The following is a 16,236-nucleotide window of genomic DNA, read 5'->3' on the forward strand; positions in this document are numbered from 1 at the left end:
TCCAGTGGAACTAAAGAAAACTCTTCTTATTTTGAATTTTAAAATGTTTAAAACTATTAATTTTTATGACTTGGTTCGAAGGCAAATAAACAAAACAAAACTTTACTCACTATGATCTAAAGAAATAGACAAACGTTAACCCTCTCTTAGAATAAACTTTCAACTCTTTATTTTGGTCATTTGAGATCTTCAGGGAAATTTTAATATTTACGTACCTTTGGCAGAAACTTAATTATGGAACATGAAACAACCCACTCTCCCGCGAAAGATGTCAGATGTCAGGGAACCAATCTAGGTCACATTCTCCAAGATATCAATTCTGACTCTTATGTGGATCCACACAGCCATCCCTCTGGGCTCAGACGGGCACTTGCCCCCAGCCCAGACTGTCACGAGGCCCCTAACTGATGTCTCTGCCCTTCACCCTACCCACTCCCTCTACTCTGCTGGGGATCTGACTCTGGGGCACAGGACAAAAGCCACACACAGTATGTGCCACCCATCAGCCTGGTCCAGCACTCCTGGCAGACCAAACTGCTGGGGTCCCTGAAATGCTACTTTTATGCTTTTGCACATGCTGTTTCTTCAGCTTAAAACTCAGCCCCATCCAGGGACTGCTGGCCTGTCGCTTACCTCCACTCTCCCTTCAAGGGTGGCCAAGTCAGGCAAACACGGGTGCCCTGCGTTCTCTCTTCTTCCTTGTTGTGGCCCTGGTTTAACGGCTGTTTCTTTCCATTATGTTCTAAGAGATTTCTCTCCGTCCTCCCACACCCCCACGTGCTAAGCTTCAGATGGCACCCCTCTTCTTGCTGTCCTGGGACAAGTGCAGTCCCCTGGGTCTCTATAGAAAACCACTTTGAACCACCTTGACCGCTTGTGGACTTTCTCTTTAATTCTAGTTCTGAGGTTGGGGCTTGCCCGGACAGCCCTTCCTTCTTGACGTCTGTAGGCAGAACAGCTGGGCAATGTGCATTTCTGGAGGTCTCCAAGGAAAGATCAGTATGGGGACTTTAAGAATTCTTCCTGTCACATTCCCGGAAGCTCAGGCAGTTCTGCCTTGTCGTGTGTAATGTGTTTGCTAAAAAGCAGTCAGTGCAATGTGCTGAGACCTGGGAGGCTCTGCACACAAGGCTGGTGGCACATAGCACCATGAGGAAGGCGACATTTCTGCCTGTCACAGAGACTGCAGAGTGTTGCTGGCCTTTCCCTGTGGGTCCAGGGAGGCAAAATGTTCTGCAATGTTGGGGGTGTTCCCTAGAGTGCAGAACTGTCTCCCCAAATGTGCACTGTGCACATGATGAGAAACACGGAGCTAGACAAGTATTCACGCATTTAGTAAAGCAGGTGGAGGAGGGTAGGGCAGCTGACCGTGGCATCTTCTTTGCAGGCTCTGCCTCTCCGGGGTCCTTTAAGTCCAGGTGCTGTAGAACACTTTCAAATATGTGCCCTTAAAATTGTACCATGACCGCTGAGTGCAACCTACAGAATCATAACGGGTCACCGCCTGCACACTTCGCTAGTACTCTGGCAGTTGCCAAGGCTCAGTAAGTCCTAAAGATGGGATGACTGAGTGTGTCCTAAATGGGAGTGCCCATCTCTCAGGCACTGGGTGGTAGTGCACACTGGTAAGATTTTTCTGGAAAGGAGTTTAGCAATATGTATGAAGACATGTAAAAGTAATGAGACCTTTGACCTATAATTCTACTTCTAGGACATCATACTAAGGAAATAATCAGAGATTCTGATAAATTGATATACATGGATGTTTACTGTAATATTACTTATAAGAAAGAATAACTGGAAACAGAAGCGTCCACTAAAGGATGGATGTTAAATAAATGATAGTGGCTGGCTGTCCATGGCTGACACCATGTTTTGGCCAACCCAGCCCTACTCCAAGTCCTCCTTTCCCTTGTCGGCCTCTAAAAAGCCGGAAGGGAAATTCTTGCTCTCTCATTGCCCTTTGTGGCCGGAGGTGTCTTTAAAAGGCAGTTCTCTCTGATGAGGTGTAAGGAGTCTGTTGGGGAACTTCTGGGAAAGCTTTTCATTTCCAAATAAAAGGGTAGATGCTACTTGTACTGTCCCTTCCTCCTTCTTTCCATATTAAGCACAGATGTGATGCCTGGAGCTGGGCAGCCACCTTGCAAGAAGGTGTCAATAACCACGAGGGAATGGTCCAGAGAGTCCCAAGGCACCTGCTGTGACAATGCGGACCTGCTGAATCCACCCCAGCAGCCTCCTCCAGACTTACAAGAGGGGAAAAACCCTACCTGCTCAAGTGAGGTTTTCTGTGGCCTGCAGACAAAAGAATTCCTAATTGATATGTTATCTTAAATTCTTTATATAGCATAAAGGCATAAATTAAAAGCTGTGGTTCATTCATATCTACTAAGATATAAGGTATTCATTAAATATAATTTTTATGAACATTAATGACATGAAGAAATATTCATGCTGTAATGATAAATGACAAAAGCCTAATACAAAACTGTAATCTGATACCAGCTGTTTTACACACACTCATATATACAAACAGAAAAAGGAAGAGCAAGAATGATATTGAAATGTTAACCGTCATGTTTCTAAGAACTGGGTGATTTTCTTTTCTTTCCATATTTCTTTGCATTTCCCATAACTACTAATCACATTTATCATCATAAAAAATTAATGACCATGACTTTCATTTTGCAAAGTTCCAGTTTTTGGAGAAGTATGCTGATTCCTTTTTCATTGTTCTTTCATTATGGTTTCTACTCCATAGATCTCTTGAATCATGTCCCTAAGACACATATAATATGTGCTGCATTGTTAGCTCTATGTTAGTAATGATCCTGGGATCGCTGAGGGGCACCACAGCCCTGACAACGGTCATCACGGTGACCCGGAGCTTACAGTGGATTACATTCTCCTGCCGTGGCCAGGCTGCTGTAGCCCGCTGCTCGCTGCTGAGCCTTGCTACTACACTTGATGGTTTTGGTTTTGTTTTGTTTTGGAAAATACATGAATGAATGAGTAAAAAAATTAACCAGAGGACTAAATATCTATTGAAAGACTGGCAATATGGGTCAAAGTCAGATCACTGATCTAAAATGGTAGCAGCAGGGTCGTCTATCACGTGGATGTGGGACACTGATTATCCCCATGAGATGGCATTTGTCTTTTATTTTTATCTCAATGAAAAATTTGATTCTGACACCATTGCAGAACTAACAAGATCTTATGTTTCAAAGTTTATGTGGCTGCTTTCATGTTCTTCTGACAGTTCTACCTTTCTTTCCAAAGTTACATGGTTTCCCCCTTGGCTTTCAGGATATGTTGGTTTCCCTTTAGATCAATCAATGGTTATTTACTCAGTGACAATCTTGTGCTCAACTCTGGGCCACAGGTTCTGTGGGATACAGTAGAAGGAAAAACATGCCCTCTATCTTGAAATCTATTTGTGGAGATGGGAAAATTCAGGAAAAATGGAGAGCTATACAGGCACAGAGGGGGTTCATAGAAAAAGGATATTAATATTAAAACATGTAGCCAGGGAAGGCTCGCCTGGGAGGGGTGGAATGTGAGCAGGCGTTAGGAGGCTTGGCTTTGGAGAAGAGGAAGGGAGAAGGGAGTGCATTTCAAGAACAGAATAACATTCCCACGGTGGTGGGATATGTGTGACCTGGTGTGATTGACACGGGGTGCCGGGTTAGGAAGCAGTGAATTTGGGTGTTTATGCACAGGGATCTGGACCGTGGCCACACTTTGCACATAGGAGACCTTCAGTAAACACTGGTGGTGCACGTGAGCGGAAGGAAAGAGAGCGCCCGAAGCCACTTTGAGAGGGGAGAGATATGCTGAAAGTGCAGTTCAAGAAAGAAGGGGCCCTCTACCAGCCGGCCGGGACTAAGGGAGAGTGTGGTCATCTCTGAGTGAGTGTTGAAGGCCCCGGCTGGAGGACAGGAGGGCGAATGGGAAAAAGGAAGGACAAAAAGGAGATACATTCTGAAGACAAAATAAAGCAGAACGCAGTGTCTGACGAGAGTCAGAGGATGAAGGAGAGAGGTATGAATGAAAGACAGGTCTTACATTTCTAAGCCTGGTGAGTGGGAAGGTTATGGGGCCATTTAAAGAGAAAGACACTGGGAGAGGGGTGCTAATTTGAGACTGGAAGAAAAGATGAAGACTGGTTTTTTGACTGGATTAAAAGTAGTGGTGGCAGACAGAGGGACAATGTCCAGGAGGAAGCTGGAGACACGGAAGTAGAAGTGGTTGGCATAGGGTCTGCAGGGTAACTCTGCCTCTCCCGGGTGAAGACGGGATGACAGCACAAAAAGCAGAGGCTTTACAGACAGGCTTCATGGAAAATCTAGCGAGAGAGATGAAGAGCGATACAGGAAATGACTCATTGCCCTTGGTGTGTGTGTAAAGATGGCAGACGCGTGATTGTGCTTCAACAAAGGATCACAGGATCTGACAAAGCGAGTAGGGGCTCAAGACTGAGCAAAGGCGGAGACCAGAGACCCCGAGACAGTGTGGAGGGCAGGGACCTCCCTCAGTGGGCGCCCAATGAGCTCTGCCAGAGACGTCCAAATCTTTGGGTTTTATTAGATTCTTGGAATTTGTGCTCCGAAAACTTGTTTAATCCTTTCATATTTTATTTTTATCATTATTCTTCCCTTAGTCTTCTGGCAAAGTTCTCTTAGAAAATTCTAACCTTAGGGGGGAAGCTGGTCAGGTAGCTCCTGCATGCTCCTACAGACCAGACACCATGGGGCAGCTGATGCAAGGAAAACTGCGAGGGGCTTGGAGGGTGAAGGATGCCCGAGGACCAGGAGAGCCTGACTCACCTGCTGGGAATGCTATTCACATGGCAGAAGGCACACTCCCTGAGAGTGGTCAACAAAACTGAGAAGTAGGGCAACACAGAAGTGAGGAAGCCAGTGGAGGACTCTGAAGAAAAAGGTGACTAACAGTGTCAACAGTCTTCAGAGCGTTCAAGAAGCATGGAAATAAAGAAGAGGCCCTTTGATCTCACAATAAAGAGGCCACTGATGATGACCGGTCTAGGGGCAGAATAGGGACAAAAACAGAAGCCTGGGCAAGGGTTAAAGAGGCAGGGCAGGGAGTGAGTGGAGGCATGGTACAGTGAGCACGTGCCCAAGAAATCTAGAACTTGAAGGAAGGAGAGACACAAGATGGGTCAAAGTAGGGCAAAGGGCCCAAAGGAGGTGTTTTCAAGACACCTGCAGGTGTTTGATATCAGAGAGGATGGAGTCACAAGGATGAGGAGGATGGAGCAGGGTGCTCAGCAGCCAGGATGGGGTGAAAGGATGGGAGGGAGGGAAAGGGTGTAGGTGTAAGACAAAAGGTTCTCCCAAGTGTTGCCGAGACTCTTCTCAGCGAGGCCAAAAAGGAGGTCGTCTTCTCAGGCAAGGGCAGGACTCGAGCCCTTGAGAAGAAAAGTTTGATAACAACAGAATAGAGAGGATGAGAAAAGGTCAGGTTCCACCTGTGTCCTCTCCACAGCCAGACAGCGCCTCTGTGTACACGATGTGGCCAACAGAAGAGGGCTGAGTGAGAGCCCGCCATGTGTGAGGCCCTCTGCGCTGCCCGAACGGGGAACCGCAGCCCGGGCAATGCACACTCCAGCAGGGAAAGACACTAGACGAGAGATGGCAGATGCCCTAAGGACCAGGAGAAACAGAAAGCTGGGGAGGAGCAGAGAGGGAAGCGCAGGGGTTAGAGAGGATGGGTGCTCACTGAGAGGGGACAGCTGAGAAGAGCTGAGTCTCAGCCATGACGGAGGAGCAGTCTAGGCAGAGCAGGCTCCCAGGACGGGGCAGACCTGGGTGGCTCGGGATGGCAAGGGTGGTGTGGTCGGAGCAAAGCCAGACAGGAGGAGACAGGCAGATGAGTAGATCAGAGAGGTAAGTGGGGAGGCGAAGAGATCACAGCAGGCAGTGACGAAAACCTTCATTTTTACTCCAAGTGAGATGGGAAAGTACCGGAGGGTTTTGAACAGAAGAGTGACATAATCTGACTTACGTCTTCACAGGACCACTCTGGCTGCCGTGTTCACAACAGGCTCAGGGGCAAGGGTGAAGCCAGGGGTCCAGGAGGAGGCTGTGCTGTCATCCAGAAAGCAACGGTGGGAGCAGCAGAAGCGGTGAGAAATGGCCACGTCTGCACAGATTCTGAAGGCGGGACCAGCCCGATGTGCGCAGGGCAGAGTGTTGGGGTAGGGCAGAGAGGAGCTGAGGAGGACACTAAGGTCTCTGCCCTGAAATGGAGGAAGGGAACTGCCATTTACCGAGGTGGGGAGACCCGAGGAGGTACAGGTTTGGGGAAGGGCATGAAAATCATGAGTTCATTTAGAAAATATCAAGTTTGAAATGTCTACTAGACACACAAGCGTTGAGGCTGGAGATAAACATTTGGAAATTATCATCAAACCCGGAGACTGGATCGGGCTCAGCTGAGAGCAGGAGAGAAGGAGCAGGGGCTGAGACCAAGCGCAGGGGCGCTCTCGGCATCTGGAGGGCCAGTTAGGGAGGGACTTGCAAAAGAGCTGCTCATTAGGAAAGGCGAGCTTTAGATAGGACTGGAATAGAGGAAGAGCAAAAAGGTGTCACTTTGTGTTATACTTGATTCTCTTTTGTAAAAATATATTGACACTAAAAACATGGTTGCTTGTTTTATAAATTACGGGTAATACAACACGGCATATAGCTAGGCAAATAATTCTGTTTTCACTCTGACTGCCTGAAACATTGCTGAGCAGGATTTTGAGGGTCACAGGCAGGCTTAGCCAGAAAGAGCTCTATGTTCAATTAGTCACGTCTGCTCCGGTTTGCTGTGGGGCAAACACTATTTTTTACTATCCCTGACTTGGCACAAATCTACAAGGACACAGTAGGCTGAGCTAGTCACAGATACAGTACAATGAAAAGGGGGCTTATCGAGTTATCTGTTTAGCCAGTGGAAAGACTGTTTTCCATTAGCTTCTTTCATCCCTTATCTGCCTATTTCAAGCATTCACACTTAAGACAGTAAATTCCAGATGCCACCAGGCCTAGCCCATGGTGTTATGTACTTATCACACTTTTTTCATAATTCTGGTCTGACTCTTTAAGGGGGAAATGAAATTCAAACTAAATTTGTCAAAATAACAAAAGACTTTCTTCTTTTACTCTTCTTCTTTGACCCCAACATTTAGCTATGTCTGAGCTATTAAGACTAAAGGGCAAGATGAAACCAGGCCTTCACAAGCTGGTCCAGTGTCACGTATAATTCAGTGCCACATAGGCAAGCATAAAAGAGGAGAAAACTGAACCTTCGCACTTCCAGACTGAGTAACACGTGACATTTGCTTCTTATCTCCCGAAAAAAACCACTGGAGGTCACTCATGCTGATCACCACAACCAGCAAGCTCCCAACAGCAATGGTTCTACACACACAAGACAGCTGGCAGCACAAGGCCCCCACTTTGTTCTTCAAATTTGTCTTGAGAAGTTTTGAACTTTTATTTCTTCCATATGAAATTTATGTACAGCTTATCAAGTTCCACAAAAATCTGAGACACCATTTTGACTGGAATTGCAATAAGTTTACAGACGAATCAAATTTACTCCTTTACAGTCCAGTTTCCCCATCATCGAGCATCTTCTACGCCCTCCAACACTGCTTTCGATCAGTGTCCCTGAAGGGCGTACACTCCTTTTGTTAGATTTATTCTTACAGTTGTTCTAATTACTTGTTCTACATAGCTTTTCAATTATAATTTCTGATTGGTTGTCATTAGTACTTAGGAACGTTATTTTTATATATTGATCTTATATCTAGCAACCTGTTAGAAAGCTCTGGCTAGTTCTAATAGTCAGGACGTTCCTTTGGATTTTCTGTGTAAGACACACAATCATATCACCTGCTATTAAGGGCAGATTTGTCTCCTCCTCTCCTAATGCGAATTCCCGTTATTTCTTTTTCTTGTCTTCTTGTACCGGCCAGGCTGCTAGCACACTGGGGAGACAGTCGCTCCTTCCTCGTCTCTGTCTCCAACGTGAACGTTTCTCAAGTTTTATCATTGAGTCTCATATTAAACTTCTATCAAGCTAAGGAAGTTTCCATCCGGTCCTTGTTTGCTAAGAGTCTGTCTGTGTTTGTTTTCTAAATCATAAATGAGTATTGGATTTAGTGGAACAATATTTTTCCTGCATCTATTGTGATTTTTAGATGGTGAAGTATCCTATATGTCATGATTTTATTTTTAATATACTATTAAATTTAAAGTGCTACTACTTTATTTTGGATTATTTATTAGTTCATACCTAAGATTGGTCTCAACTTTTTTTGTACTATCATTTGATTTTGGTGTGAAAGTTATTTTAGCTTGAAAAAAAAATTCTCTAAATAAACGTGTATGAGAATCTCCTATAGAAACGTTTGGGACTAATGTCTTTTTTTGAGGGGGTTGGGAGGAAGACTAGATTACAAATTCAACTTCATTCACTGTTCCCAACATAGGTAGGGGTGCTATTTCTTAAGCCAATTTTGGTCATTTATATCTTTTAGAAAAGTTTCCATTTTATCTAAGTTTCAAATTTACTGGCATAAAATAATTCATGGTATTTTGTTACGATTTTTAAACTCTATGGTATTTGTAGTTATATTCCTTTATTTGGTTCCAAATATTGCTTATTTGAGGCTTTTAAAATATTAGTCTTGATAGAGGTTTTTATTTTATTAAAGAACTAACTTTGATATGCTTGAAAAAGAATAAGAGTTTATTTGGTTATTTTTTCCAGTCTCTTATCATGTATACTATATTCGTAGTATATAGACTAAATCTACAAAAAAATCCCCATGGATCTTTTAAATAGATATGTAGATTTTAGTATTTGCTAGTATTATTATAAAATACACACACACAATTTAAGGGTATGCTTTAAGTTAGAGTACAATTACCTATTATAGTATAGTTCCGGGGGCTTCCTTATTTTAAATAGAAAAATGTATGAGTTTTATTACTTAACTTTTCAATAACCTAAGGTTCTGGCAGGAAACATCACTTTCATACAGAACCAACTGATTTAGTGAAATTACAAAACATTAATTTTCCAATTTTATTACTAATTCTAAAGCACTGCTGGGATTATATATATGTGAGTATATATATATACTTTTTAATATACATACATATATATATTTATATGTATATTTATATATATATATATTTTTTTTTTTTTTGAGGAAGATTAGCCCTGAGCTAACATCTGCTGCCAATCCTCTTCTTTTTGCTGAGGAAGACTGGCCCTGAGCTAACATCTGTGCCCATCTTCCCCCATTTCATTCGTGGGATGCCGCCACAGCACGGCTTGATAAGTAGTGCCTAGGTCCACACCCCTCCGATCCTGTGAACCCCAGGCTGCCAAAGCAGAACATGCAAACTTAACCGCTATGCCACCACGACACCACTGGGCCGGTCCTGGGATTATATATTTTTATTGTCAGAGAATAAATCTCCAGAAACACGCAATTGTTTTATAATTATATTTTTAATCTATTTATTTTATTAAATAAGAACATACTCGGGGCCGGCTCCTTGGCCGAGTGGTTAAGTTCACGCGCTCCGCTGCGGCGGCCCAGGGTTCGCATCCTGGGTGCGGACATGGCACCGCCCGTCAGGCCATGTTGAGGCAGCGTCCCACATCCCACAACTAGAAGGACCTGCAACTAAGATATACAACTGTGTATGGCGGGGTGGGGGGTGGTTTGGGGAGATAAAGCAGGGTAAAAAAAAAAAAGATTGGCAACAGTTGTTAGCCCAGGTGCCAATCTTTAAAGAAAAAAAAAAACATACTGAAAACACTTATAACAGTGTCTGCCATCCATGTATTATTATTATCTTCATATTTTTTCTTTCATGTGGGAATTTTAATCATTTATGAATACCCAAAAAGTCATATGCTCCTAAGTCTTTATTTGGCTAAGGTACATATGATCAAGACTTTTCATCTTTAGTCAAAAGGAAGCACTCCTCAGTTTTCCTTTTGTTTTTGACCTTAAAAGCTTAGTGAGAGCTAATTTTAAGTTGGAAGCAATTTAAACAACTGTATTACTTTCAAAACAAGTGTCTTCAATGTTTTATACTCAAGAATGTCAAGATTAAAAATATACTTAACTTTTTATCCACAGTATTTCTTCTTGAAGCACTTGAATAAAATAAATATTGCCTCCAGAAATCAGGATTAAATCACCATTTCCACAATTAGAGTTCTAACATGAAGCTAGAAAATTAACAGCGGCATAGCTTTGGCTCAATTTACAGAAAACACAGCCAGTCTGGAGTGTCAGGAGAAACAGGAGTCCTCGGGCCTGCTCAGGCCACACTAGGAACCCTCAGACGCCCCGCCCTCCTCCAATCACTAAATGGCATTACAAGCTTTTTAAATGATTTCTGTAAAAGACCTGAGAACACCATCAGAATTTTTCACTTATTCAAATATTTGATTTAGACATTTTAGTGATGTGTTAATTTTAACGTACTTCAACATTAGTCCTCAAGGTTTTAATAACTGAATAACGAAAAAAAAGTCACTATCCTTAAAGTGAAACTGACTTTCCAGTAGCCGCCTTCTGAAGGGTGGCTTGGGGCCAGCGCAAGCAACACTAAGGAAAGTTAGCGGCGCTGCGGCGGACCAGCGCTCCGCCAGCACTTGTCACGGCTTCGGGACGAGGCAGCCGGAACCGGACACCGAGCACTGACTTCATAAATGCAGGATGGTCAGCCGAGAGGTAATTTCCTCATGAAAGTCCAAATTACATCCTCCTCCAGGAGTCTTACTCATTATCCATGGAAGAAATATAGAATCGTAGCATTTCAGAGGCAGAAGAATCTTAGATGAGGTCTAGTCTACCCTCCAGATCGTTTTCCAGATCAGGAAATGGAGGCCCAGAGAGGGTACTGTGATTGCCCGAGGTCACAAAGCCGAGACTCCTAACTGTTGACACCTGTCCAGCGTGCCCTCCCTTCCCCGTGACTTCACAGGGCTGTGCATCAAACAGACTGTTCAGATCACAGGAGCTGCCTCTTGAGTTCTCTCAACCACACCCTGAAACGTAGGTGTAGAAACATGAGTGGGAGCACATTTTGAACTTCTGCTCTTTTCTTCTGGTCCAGAGAGTCCAAAATTGTTAAATATTATTAATATGCTAACAGCAGTCCAGGATACTTCTTCAAATAAACTGGCATTATCATTTTAGAGCAATTTCAGATATTACCTTTACTCTTGCTTGGCCAACAAAACCTCACCACCTTAGAATTATAGTATTTTATTATTCCATTTATATTACTGACACAAATTACATCTGTCAAAATCTTTTCTATTTTTTGCAGAAATAATAATTTCTTTAGTATAAATATAATTTCACTTTTCTTGTTCAAATCTACTTCTATTAGTATATAACCAGAAATCTCTTCCATGTTCTAGAATAAAAGATTCCTTTTAAAGCTAATAGGAAATGGGAGTTTCATGAATAAATGAGCAATAATTAATAGAGATAATCAGGTGGTCTAAACAAAAAAAAAACTAAGCGGTTTTTATCTTTAGTATCACTAGTTTGTTGACAGTAAATTTAAAGCAAACCACTAATTCTTCAAATGAAAGAAAACGTGAAAGTTCAGAAATTGCTCACATCGACCATTAACTACTACGTCATACTTTTGAAGGAGCAGAGGTTTTAAAAAGCAAGCAGTGGAGTACTAACCCAGTTATCATGATGAAGAATTTCCCACCACTGTTAAGAATGAAAATTAAGATTAAACATTATCACTATTCTATTGCCTTTAAGCATTATATTGAAATCGCAAAAGTATAATGTTTTCACAGACACTAGTATGCTGTTTATGGCCACAAGTACTGAATTTTTTTCCCCTCTTCAATTCAGTAAACATTTATTGAATACCTCTGATGCGTGCGGCACTATGCCATGCACTGAGGATAACAAAATAATTAGGTATGGTCCTTACGCTCAGGAGGTTCCTTCTGGGGGAGAGGCAGACTTGTAAGAAACTGATCAGGCTATAGCATTAGCAGTGTTCCGTAGTACTGGTAATGGTCGTGGCGCGGTGGAGGGGGAGGCAGAAGGAGATGGTATGTTAATCAAGACAGCAGCTGAGTTTGGCTGAGTTTCTTAATACAGACAGGTCCTGGGAACCATGTTTTCTGTACAGGGTAAAACGCTTCTCAGAGGTCTTTCTCCTGTTTATAACGTTCTGATAATATTTTGGTATGTTACAAAATGTAATGTGTTTATTAATGTGTTTATTAATGTATTTATGCAATGCTGAAGTAAAGTTCTAAAAATACATATGATATTGATTCAATACTGATAAAATCCTAAAAATATGTCCTATTTATTCTGTGTTAGGTGCATGTTCAAGTAATGGTAATATCTGAAAGACCAGTTATAGTTCAAATTCTTTACATGCGCGAGGCTTTATACAATGGCTGTGATAAATACATATAATTAATTTTAAGTTTCAAGTGTATAATGTAAAAGTTAGTTAAGAAAATGAACACAACTGAAAACGTAATATTCAAGAAAATTGTGTCAAAATTCTTTTTCTTATTGGCAAACAACGAAATTTTGTTCCATGCCATTATTCTCAGACAGCCTGAAGCCAGTGGACACTCCTGGTTAACATCCACGGCATGTGCAAGGTTACTGCAGTGAAGTTTCCGTGGATTACTCTACTGGAACCGGTGCAGCGCTCCTATTAGAAGCTTATCTCAACAGCAACCAAACTGCTGAACCAGGGGAACACAGGCCAAATTAGCCGACGAACTGTGAACACAACGACCTTGGCAAATAAATCCCCCTTTTCCTCTTTAATCTTTTAATGTTTGTTTTCCAATACATTTCACAGCACATGGATGGACTGCCAGTGAAGTGATGCACATATCATAAGTCACCATTTTGAATTCTTGGGTAATAAAAACCAATGCATAATTCACGTCTTGGCTGCTTGTATATAACCATTTTTAAATGGCATATTTTGGAGATATCTTGAGAAAACAAAAACCAGAGAACTCCACTTGTCTCTACTGTCCCAGTCACAAATATTCATGAACTGAGAGCTCTGCACACTAGGATGAATTCTGTTCACTAGAGCGTAGAGCAGACAGCAAAGCACATACACCCGCGTCCTGCAGTTCACTGTCAGGGCAGCCCCTCCAAGAAGGGTGCTGGGGAAGGCAGATAAACGTTTTCCACTCTTCTGTACATTCTTTTAAATTAAACACACCATAACAAGGATATAGGTCAAGGAATTAGGTCGTGGCACTTTATAGCTAAACTCTTTCCTTAAAAAGAAAAAACTTTAAAACATTTTCTTAAAAGAATGTAGGCCAGCCAACTTCGTTCCTCAACGACACCCACACGACTCCGGACGGCGCGGCGACGCTAAGCGCCAGCAGACCGCCGCGCTCCATTCCTTGCGGCCGCGACATCTGCGGAGAGGATTCAAGTATTGAAATCGTCCCTAAGATCCCTAGTTCCAGAGCAACTCTGCTTCCCCCCACTCAAAGGGGAAGACGTTCTCAACCCCGCTGTCAGCCATCCATCAAGGAAAGCCACGACCCAGCTGAGAACTGGCGCTCTGCAGAGATGTCCGGGAGCAAAGGAACGTCAGCTATTCCAAAAGTTCCTCGGAAAGTTTCCTGAGCCCCGCTCTCCACCCTGCTGCTCCCCACAACTTCCCAGCCTCCCGCAGGATCGCCACGAGGCTGGGAGCCGCAGACACCCAGCCCGCCCGCCCCCCGGCCGGCGAGCCCCGGGCCTCCAGGGCGCCCGGCTGCGCGCTTACCCCGCTCTGCCGCGGCGGCCACCCGCGCGCGCTCCCTCCGGAGCAGGGCTCCCGGCCGCTGGGAAAAGCAGAATTTCTTTCGCACGTGCGGCGCCACTTAACGCGCGCGCCCCGCGCCAGGGTCCGAGCTCCCCGCCCCTGCGGCCCTGGTCGGGGCCCCCAGGCCGCAGCCCCGGCCGCAGCGCCACGCCCCGCCGCCTGCACCTCGACCCCGGGCGCGCGGGGCGGCGCCAGGGCACAGCGCAGCCCCCGCCCCGCGGGCCGCATCCCGCACCCCTGCTGCACACGCCCGCCTGGTACCCGCACGCCCGGCCCTCGTTCCACCTCTTGCACAGCCACCCTGCACCTGCGCCCGCACAGGCATCCGCATTCCACGTCCCGCACCGCCACCCGGCACCCGCACCTCGGCCCCTCGCCCTGCAACGCTACCGCATCCCCACCCGCACCTGCATCCCGCGCCTCCCCCGCGGGACCCCGCTCGGGATGTGGAGCCGGGGGCAGGGCTCCCGCGCCCTCGCGGCCGGGGACACGCGGGGAGCGGAGGGCGCACGAGGGACAGAGGGGGAGCGGAGGGCGCACGAGCCCGTCCTGCCCGCCGGGGCGCCTGTCCTCGCGGGGCCCGGCCGCCGGTCCGCGGCGCTTCTGAGCTGGGGGCGCGCGGCCGTCGGGGCGCCTCGGCCCGGCCCGCGTCCCGCCGCCTGGGGACGCGGTTCCAGACGGCTGAGGCGGGGCGGGGCCACTGAGCAGGGCTCCCCGCTCGACCTGGCCGACTTGGCCGCCGCGGCCGTGTGGTCGGGCCCGCGCCCGGGGAGGCTGGAGCGCGCCGGGCGGGGAGCCGCGAGGAGGCTATAAATAGCGGCCGGGGCCCTGGTTCTCGTCAAACACACTTAATTTAGCCGGCAGGCATAGGGATTCTTAGTTTTTTAAAAGAACTTATTCCGATGCGCTTGAGGTTTGGCCCGGCCGGAGGTGGCAGGGAGGATGTCCCCGCAGATCACTCATTCCCACTCGTCCCAGTGATGAGATGCTAGGGCGCGGCCTAACCTGCTTGCCCGGACCGGGATGAAGGTTTTACCGTCTTCTTTCCTCCTCAGGGTTACTATTACCCACACTTGACAGGAAAGCCTACAGCAAAAGGACAGGAGCAAGGAGTCCCAGCCCTTCTCAACCTCCTTCAGGCGGACTGTGTCCCCTCCCCGCTCCCCGGATTTGCTTTTTTTGTATCCCCAGGGTGTGGCACAGCGCCTGGCCTGCTGGGGTATTTAATAAATATTAGTCGACTGAATTTCGTTGACCATTCCTTTTTTTTTAAATTTTTTTAGGAAGACTAGCCCTGAGCTAACTACTGCCAGTTCTCCTCTTTTTGCTGAGGAAGCCTGGCCCTGAGCTAACATCCGTGCCCATCTTCCTCTACTTTATATGTGGGACACCTACCACAGCATGGTGTGCCAAGAGGTGCCATGTCCACACCCGGGATGCCGGCCAGCGAACCCCGGCCGCTGAGAAGCGGAATGTTGACGAACTTAACCGCTGCGCAACCGGGCCCGCCCCCGGTGACCATTCTAAAAGCAGAAAATGATCTCAGAATTCCCTTTAGGAGTGATGGATTTGTTGCAGGAACATGGTAAAGTTCCAGTCTCTGATTGTTTTAAAATCTCCATGGAGCAGCTTCCATCGATTGCCTTTATTGGAGCTTAGATATGTTCTGATTAGCCATCTGGTGCCCTGGAGAGTGTGTTCAACTGAGATCTGAACTTAAGGTTACCCCAAGGAGAAAGAAAACTAAACTTCTAAAGGCACATCTGAAATATCTTCCTCCTTATTATAGAACTTGGAAGTGTAGGTATGTAGTCGTTATATAGACTTAAGGTTTCTTTAAATTGAGAAATATTACTCTAGAAAATCTTCAAGTATTTTCTCTACTTTTATTCTCTCTGAGAAGCACAAGAATAGTTTCTATTTATTTTCTCTTGATCACAAAAGAACTAAAAGTTCATAATACTTGTAGTCTCTTTGCCAAACACTATTATTGGTATTCCAAAGGTTAAAAAAAAAAAATGGAAATATAATATTGCAATGATTTAAAACTTTTAATTAAAAATGTATATTTAAAATGATTTTGCATAATTCAAATAAATATTTGTACACCCATCTTAATAGCAGCATTATATCACGATAGCCAAAAAGGTGAAAATAACTTGTGTCCATTGACAGATGAATGGATAAACAAAATGTAGTAGAAACATACAATGGAATATTATTCAGCCATAAAAAGGAAGGAAGTTCTATCAGATGCTACAACACCGATGACCCTTGAGGACATTATGTTGAGCGAAATAAGCCAGTCACAAAAGGGCAAATTCTGCATGATTCCACTTATATGAGA

This window comes from Equus caballus, chromosome 17 (genome assembly GCF_041296265.1).
Source record: "Equus caballus isolate H_3958 breed thoroughbred chromosome 17, TB-T2T, whole genome shotgun sequence".
NCBI lineage: Eukaryota > Metazoa > Chordata > Mammalia > Perissodactyla > Equidae > Equus > Equus caballus.